The sequence below is a fragment of the Rhipicephalus sanguineus genome, chromosome 7, assembly GCF_013339695.2.
Source record: "Rhipicephalus sanguineus isolate Rsan-2018 chromosome 7, BIME_Rsan_1.4, whole genome shotgun sequence".
In the NCBI taxonomy this organism is placed as follows: Eukaryota; Metazoa; Arthropoda; class Arachnida; order Ixodida; family Ixodidae; genus Rhipicephalus; species Rhipicephalus sanguineus.
Window position 1 is genome coordinate 34489802 of NC_051182.1, and position 7431 is coordinate 34497232.

A 7431-nucleotide genomic window follows, 5' to 3' on the forward strand; every position below is an offset into this window, starting at 1 on the left:
GCGCTGATTCCAAGCAGAGAGAGGCTGCACCCCTCCTGACAATCTTTGAGTGGGCAGAGTCGTACGGCGACAGCTCCCACGGGGATGAAAAAACCAGCAAAAGTGCTCATCGTTCCACGTGAGGCTCAAATCTAAAAATTGCAGACAAGCTTCTTGCGATAATTCGACAGTGAAAGATAGGCCTCGTCCTAGTCTTCTAAAGATGTTTAAAATAGCTTCAGTGGATGTAAGGTCTCCCTGTAAAAGAATTAAAAAATCATTTACGTATCTGAAAACCTTTAAAACCTGCCCCCCCCCCCCTTAAAAGCATTATCCAAGTACCCATCTACTTCAGCCAAAAAGATATCGCAGAGAACCGGCGCGACACACGAACCAATGCAGATTACCGACCACTGAAGGTAGGGCTTTTTGTCAAACATTATAAAGGTAACATTGAGGTAAAATTCTAAAAGCGATAAGAAATTGTCAACAGTAACGCCTGCGTCATTAATAAAAGGAACGTCGCCATTCTTTTCGATGCAGGATTTTACAGATGCCAGAAGCTTGTCATGCGGTACAGAATAATATAGATCTACCACATCCACTGAGAAAGCGTTGCAAGTACCATTACGAGGCCAAGCTAACAACAAGCGTGCGCTTGTTGGTAGCAGTGTGACGTGATTTCGTGCCGGGTACCAGCGACGCCGACACATTCAGCTGTCAGCGGTCTCATTTACATTCATGTAAAAAATAGAAGCTCGAACGTGCGCGAGTGTGGTGATCGAAAAGGAAAGTTGCATGATCAAGTGCTGCTTGTGTTGCCTGCTATTTCACTTCTTGACTCTTGGACTGGTTCTCTGCCGTGCAACTATACCTTAGCACATGCCCAGTTGCACATACCTTGTTTTGCAGGTTGTCTATTCTGACACACATTCTCCCTAGTCTATTCTGATACTCATAGACTGGAGAATGCGAACAATGGCGGTTCTCCATCGTTTTACAGTTTACTTTGTTTACAGCTGGACAGCTAATTTGCTAAAAAGCTTGTAAGTGACAAGCACCTCCATTGAAATCTGAGGTGCACAATGACATGATAGTAAGAAGAGAAGGGCATGACATCACACGTATGTGCAGAAGGAATGAAAGTGCAATATTACTGTGCTGCTCTTTGTTTAGAAGGAATTCAAACGGTGCCTCATCTGCAACCACAGACACTTTTGAGACCATTCTAAACTGCGCACATATTTATCTCTTCCTCCAGGCTGATTCCAGCTGAAATTATTATTTGATGGTTTCAAATGCCAAATCCTTGGATGTATTGCAAGGACTACTTCATTTCTGTTCAGTTCTTTGTATATGCACTAACTTGGACTATACATGCACTTAAGCATAATTGAAATATGAAGGCATTAAGCTATGTCAGACAACTTGCCAAAGACTTCTATACAGTGCTCTGGTACAATCCTATGACCGATATCTGATGCATCATGAAGTTTCAGGCACGATTTATATTATATTAGAGGGTACTTTGACTACTGACGACGTGCAAAGGTTTTCTACACAGTGCTTGGTTCCAATCTTATAACCAATATCTGTTGCATCATGAAGTTTCAGGCCCGATTTATTATATTAGAGGGTATTTTGACTACTGATGACGTGCAAAGGCCTTCTACACAGTGCTTGGTTCCAATCTTATGACCGATATCTGTCGCATCATGAAGTGTCAGGTGTGGTTTGTTGCGTTAGAGGATATTTAGACTACAGACAATGTCCAAAAGCCTTGCACAGCTGCAATCACAATCTTAACATAACCCATTTTTTGTGCAAACTAACATGTTCAAATACAATTTCTTCTGAGATATACAAACACTGGAATGATCTACCTGGTTCAGTTCATGAAATGAATCTGATTTTTGGAGGCACTTGTACGATATTAATGTTTTATTTCTCTCATTTTTTTTACCCAGTTGCACTCAACAGGTGGGGATATCTGCTTTTGTTGAAGCACTTGTTGCGATATTACTGTCTACATTCTTTCCTTTTGTATGTATGTACACCACTCCTGCAGTAGCCCTGCATTGGGCTGCAGTATTTGAAAATAAATAAATAAATGTTATGACTGATATCTGTTGCACCATGAAGGTGTGGTTTGTTGTGTTAGTGGATATGTAGACCACCAAGAACGTGCGAAAGCCTTCTATACAGTGCTCAGCTGCAATCTTATGACCGATATCTGTCGCATCATGAAGTGTCAGGTGTGGCTTGTTGCGTTAGAGGGTATTTCAACTACAGACAATGTGCAAAAGCCTTCTACACAGTGCTTGGTTGCAATCTTATGACCAATATCTATCACATCACGAAGTTTCAGGTGGGGTTTATTACTTCAAAAAATGCTGTAAAATATGAAGTGTAAACATGCACTGGATGTACCAGCATATTCATGATAATTTTAATGAATTTTGTTTTGTAGGTATATGAGCCTGGTGGTTTTTAAACCTTCATGATACTTCGTTTTTTGCTTTTTAGAGCCTTTAGAAAGTTTTTTTGGTGTTAAAAGCTTCAAGAACAGGACGGGCCCTATGATATCTTCACCAAAAGCGCTGCTCACACTTTACTTTCTGAACCATTCCTAGCAACAATCATGCAATCAATGTACAGACACCGTCATACCACTCATTTCATTTCAATGAAATTCAGAGAAAAGATCTCTTGCACATCCCACTACATGAACCAAATGCTGTATAAGTCAATTATAGGTCAATTATTTTTTGTTTTATAGACCTGAATGCCTTTCTTAATCAAAGCATCACGCTGTGCAACTGAACAATAAGAAGGTATTTGAGTATGTTTTGTGCAGTGCCAGGAAGTGTATAAGGTGTGGGGATAGACTGTTTAATTATGAACTCGATGCATATTTTGTGGTGAACATTGCATATTCATTTATTAGAAAACAAGAAAGTCAGGCCATACTTGCAGCAGCCAACCATCTCACATCCAGTGGACATTCCATAAATATCAACCATGAGATATTTAATCTTCAGAGGATGTCCACAAAAGTTAATTTAATATTTATAAAATATTCAGAGGATGTCCATTTTGAACAGAGTGGACATCCATAGAATGTCCACAGCAGTTCCACACACAATATTGATATGATATTGGCAATATTAGTACAATATTTAGAGGACGTCCATTTTCACAAAAGTGAACATCCATAGGTTGTCCAAAGCAGTTCCACAGATAACATTTATATATCAAATGGCATTTATTTTTAGGTGCATGGACCCATGCAATTGCACCATATGCTACAAAATAAGACTTTTACTCGATATGATTGCTTTCCGAGGCAAAAATTTCCAGCAAGTGAAACCACTTGAAGTGGTCCCACTTGCTCGTTCCCCTCCGCCCCCGTGGAATAATTTCCAGTTAGAATCTTGTTTCCAACTGGAAATCCCTCAACGAATGTTTATACCGAGTACAATTCAGACTGGCCAGATCTCGCACAGATGTTAGCTGGCTGCTATTGCATGTCACGTGGTTCCTACTTTATCAATCACAGGACCTGCTGGTCTAGTGAACAGTGCACAGCAAAAGTAGTATGATGGTGAAACTTAACAGCATTTATTGAACGCTTCCAGCAACATATCTTGGGATGTAGAATGTGTTTGCACATGTTCCTGTACGCCACCTGAAAGAAATATTTATGCGTAGTAAGTTACAAGTAAAACAATAAACACATCAAACACATTTTTAGCAAAAGCCATAATGGCCCTTAGCCCGTTTTGCAAAGGACATGCACAGTTTAAGGTGTGCCTTCAGCCCACTTGGTTGGCTAGATGAACCATGAAACGGTTATCAATGTACATTTTAAGCTACTTTTAATAGACTTAAAATATGTTAACTTGTACGTATTTACTGTTGTTTGCTGCATGGGCAGATGTGCACCATTAGACATGACCGTATTGCACAGCATTGGGGGGTGCTTACACAAACATGCAGCACTTAATTTATCAAGGCAAGGCAGAGAAAAATAACATTTGCTCACGTAGATGACTGGCCATTACATCGGTATCATAAAGGTTGACAATGCAAGCAATGAAACAAAAAATATAAACATGGGTAGAAGATACGGTATTTTGGAGCAACTTCAGAGCGCATTCCAAATCGGCAGGCGTTAGAGGATAACCTATTTGTTCTTACACAGTGTAGAGAAATATCTATTAGAATATGAAACAGATTATTAAACGTGGCTTTTCTAGACATCTCTGGGGTGCATCAAAACGTTAATTAGAAAATCTTAAGGACTATATTGAAAGAAGCTGGCATACGTAATGACCGTATAAGCTTCCGAGGAAGATACACCGAGAAATCATAGTCTGCATGGAATGAGAAAGAATAAGCAGGAAAGAGAACATTGATATAAGCAAAAGGCTGAGGCAGGAATGTCCGCTGTCTCAGCTGTTATTCATGTTATACATGGTGCGGATGGAAATAAGTGAGAATGAAACAACACTGGTTTCCATATGCCACAATAACAGGTGAGTGTGACTCGAGAGCAGCAGCTTCCAGGTTTATGTTATAAGGATATTGTCTTATTCGCGGATAACCGCGATGATATACATCTCATTGTAACTTGTAAAACAGCACATGAAATTAAGACACATGCGGAAGGGAAGGTGAAGGTGTAGAACTAGGATTTAGTGTAACAAAATGTATAATAATGAACGATACCAATAATCCAGTCGCATCAATACAGGTCCAGGAAATACCGACGGTAAGAGAGTGTATTATTGAGGGTGATACAGAAAGCATCACGAAAATCCACCACCATAAATGGAAAGAGGAATGCTGCAATAATGAAGCACAGAACGTTATGGGGATACAATAGGTACGAGGTACTTTGAGGTTCGTGGAAAGGTGTAATGGTTCAGGGACTTACATTTGGGAACTCAGTGGTGTTTATGAAGTCAGAGGTGCAATCAGGACTTGATATGCATCAAAGGACTGTGGGACACCTCGAGTTGGGCACTCACGGGAAGACGAAAAATGAGGCTGTAAAGGGCAATATGGGATGGGCAAGGATTGAAGTGACAGAAGCGCAGGGTGAAATGAGGTTCAAAGAGAGGCTAAGGAAAATGGGCAAAAAAAGTGCTCCAGTATTTGTATACGATGAGTGTTGACTCACAGTGGAGAAAAAACAAGGAGACTCGCCAGCCGGCAGTGTAAGCGATATGACAACATAAGACGTAAGGTGAAAAGTCATAGAGGCGAAAAAGATTTATTGGATAGTAGCAATGGAAAACAAGACATATTTTGAGTACCTAGCGAAAGGGCTGCGAATTCATGGACTTTTATTTAACTGAACTAGACAAGGCAATAGGCCAAATTAAAAATAACAAAGAAGTTCTTTGTTTAGCTTGGGCGCACAGGTCGCCACCCTGTTATAATGGGACGTTCATAGAATCCATCCATCCAATCATTCATTCATCCGTGTACTTGGAATGTTCAACAGAAACGCATGACGGCTGGTGCTTTTTTGAGTCATCAGTGAATGCTGGGTTTTCGCCTGATAGTCAAACGTTGTCACAGTGCGGAAGCAGGGCTTTTCCTTTCATATATACCTTAACTAGTAGTATATCAGTGTCCTCAGCGCCCAACGGTCGTGTAAGAAAGCGCCAGGCGCCATGCCGGCTGACTACCGCATTCCAATCGCTGAGCGCTGTACTTCGCGCATACATAGACATCGCATACAGGACTATACAATACGGTACCATGCTTAATAAAGCCCACGAACATTCGGGATAAACGTTCACTTATACTTGAAATGTATTAATGCAACACTTACCTCTTTATGGAAGAATTATTGCTGAGGAAATCGGTGTAGTTCGACCACTGATGAATCCAAGATACCGCCAGTACAACCGCAAAAACCGCTCAAACGTGCTGGTCATTACGTGTAACACTTTCCACAGATAAATCTGACCAAGAATATCAACTATTTCATGGTAATGTTAGACGGGTCCCTCTACAAAACTCGCTGCAATAACGGATACACACAAGAAGAAAGCCCCACGACGAGTTGCCATGTGTTGTACGAAACTGTGGTGCCTTAATAAGTTCTACAATATATTAGACCGCTGTTAGTAACACTTTCAGCTCTAAATAAAAAGCACAACATTATTTATTTAGTAATAATACTATGAAATAGGTTTTTATTTAGCATTAGCGCATGAAAACATAAAAACAAATATACGGGACTAGGGCTACCCCTACTCATGTGCAAACAGACGGAGCAGACATGGCGGCATTATGAAAAAAGCAGTCGGAGCTAGCAGAGTTCATTGCTGTTAGGTCGTGGCAGATAATGGCGAATGTTTAAAAGGGCTCCTTTTCGCAGGGAAGTGACTATGTTTTAAACACGAGTTATTCGCACAACGGTTCAGTATGAGCAGGCACCTCGTTGGAAGTCTACAACAGTAATATTCGTAACGCCGTGTCGGTCTGGCGCACGTCTACTCCAGCGGTAGAATTAAAGTACGTTTTTTTTTTTTTTTCCAGTGAGACCAGTTGCCGTCCAAGTGGTGCTGTTTTAATGGGCGCTTGAAAGCAAGTGGTACCACTTCAGTCGCCACTTAAAAGCAAGTGGTACTACTTTGAAAACCACTTGGCAGCAAGTGGGACCACTTTGGACCACTTGAAATCCCACTTCAAATTTTCGCCTGGGTATAGGCAAAGTTATTGTACGTAATATAGCAAAAGCCTCGGGGGACGCGCATATATATATATATATATATATATATATACACAGTTTTCATGGTGGCGTTGTGCATTGGTAGCCCGCAAATATAAAAATTAATGCATATATACACATGTGTATTAACACCACTGATGACACAGCTAACATAAATACGGGTAAAATAGATGCTCAACGAGTAGTGTATGAAGGAAAGCATGTTCGCTGGGTTAATCTGGAATTTGAAAAATTGCCTCAACAGCATCACAGAGGCCATAACAGCAGTTCCAGTAATGAGTGTCACCACCATGGTGTACCCCATCTAAACATTAGAACAAAGCAAGTGAACTTTTTATATACGCTAAATATCTCGGGCTTCCTGATGCTGAGCTCTCTTGTGCATGTTAGTGAAACAATGTTCACGAATATTTTATGAATATCCACTTTTTGATATTTAAATAGAGATGTTCACCCAATATCCATTGAATATCCACAAATAACATAGGATATTCAGACCATTTGTGGACATCCTCTAAATATTGATGGTTGGCTGTACAGTTTACCTGCATTTTGTTGCTAGAGGGGACATAAGTAACTGTGAGTTTCCAATAATGTTGGTTTCTTTTTTCCATGCTATTGAAAAAAAATTTAGTTAGTGTGTATGCTTGCTCCAGGATTCTAACTTCTCAATTTTGGCCCATGTAATAAACTGTAACTCA

At 40.3% G+C, this 7431-nt stretch overlaps 1 long non-coding RNA gene across 1 annotated transcript; it reads right to left on the reverse strand.

Annotated features, from left to right (window-relative positions):
• Positions 1-3476: 3476 nt before the first annotated feature.
• On the reverse strand, positions 3477-6121 carry LOC119399389 (uncharacterized). Its single transcript, XR_007416844.1, has 3 exons — positions 5825-6121; positions 4919-5031; positions 3477-3667 (listed from the first exon to the last, which is right to left on the reverse strand). It is a non-coding gene; the product is annotated as an uncharacterized LOC119399389 (long non-coding RNA).
• Positions 6122-7431: the final 1310 nt, after the last annotated feature.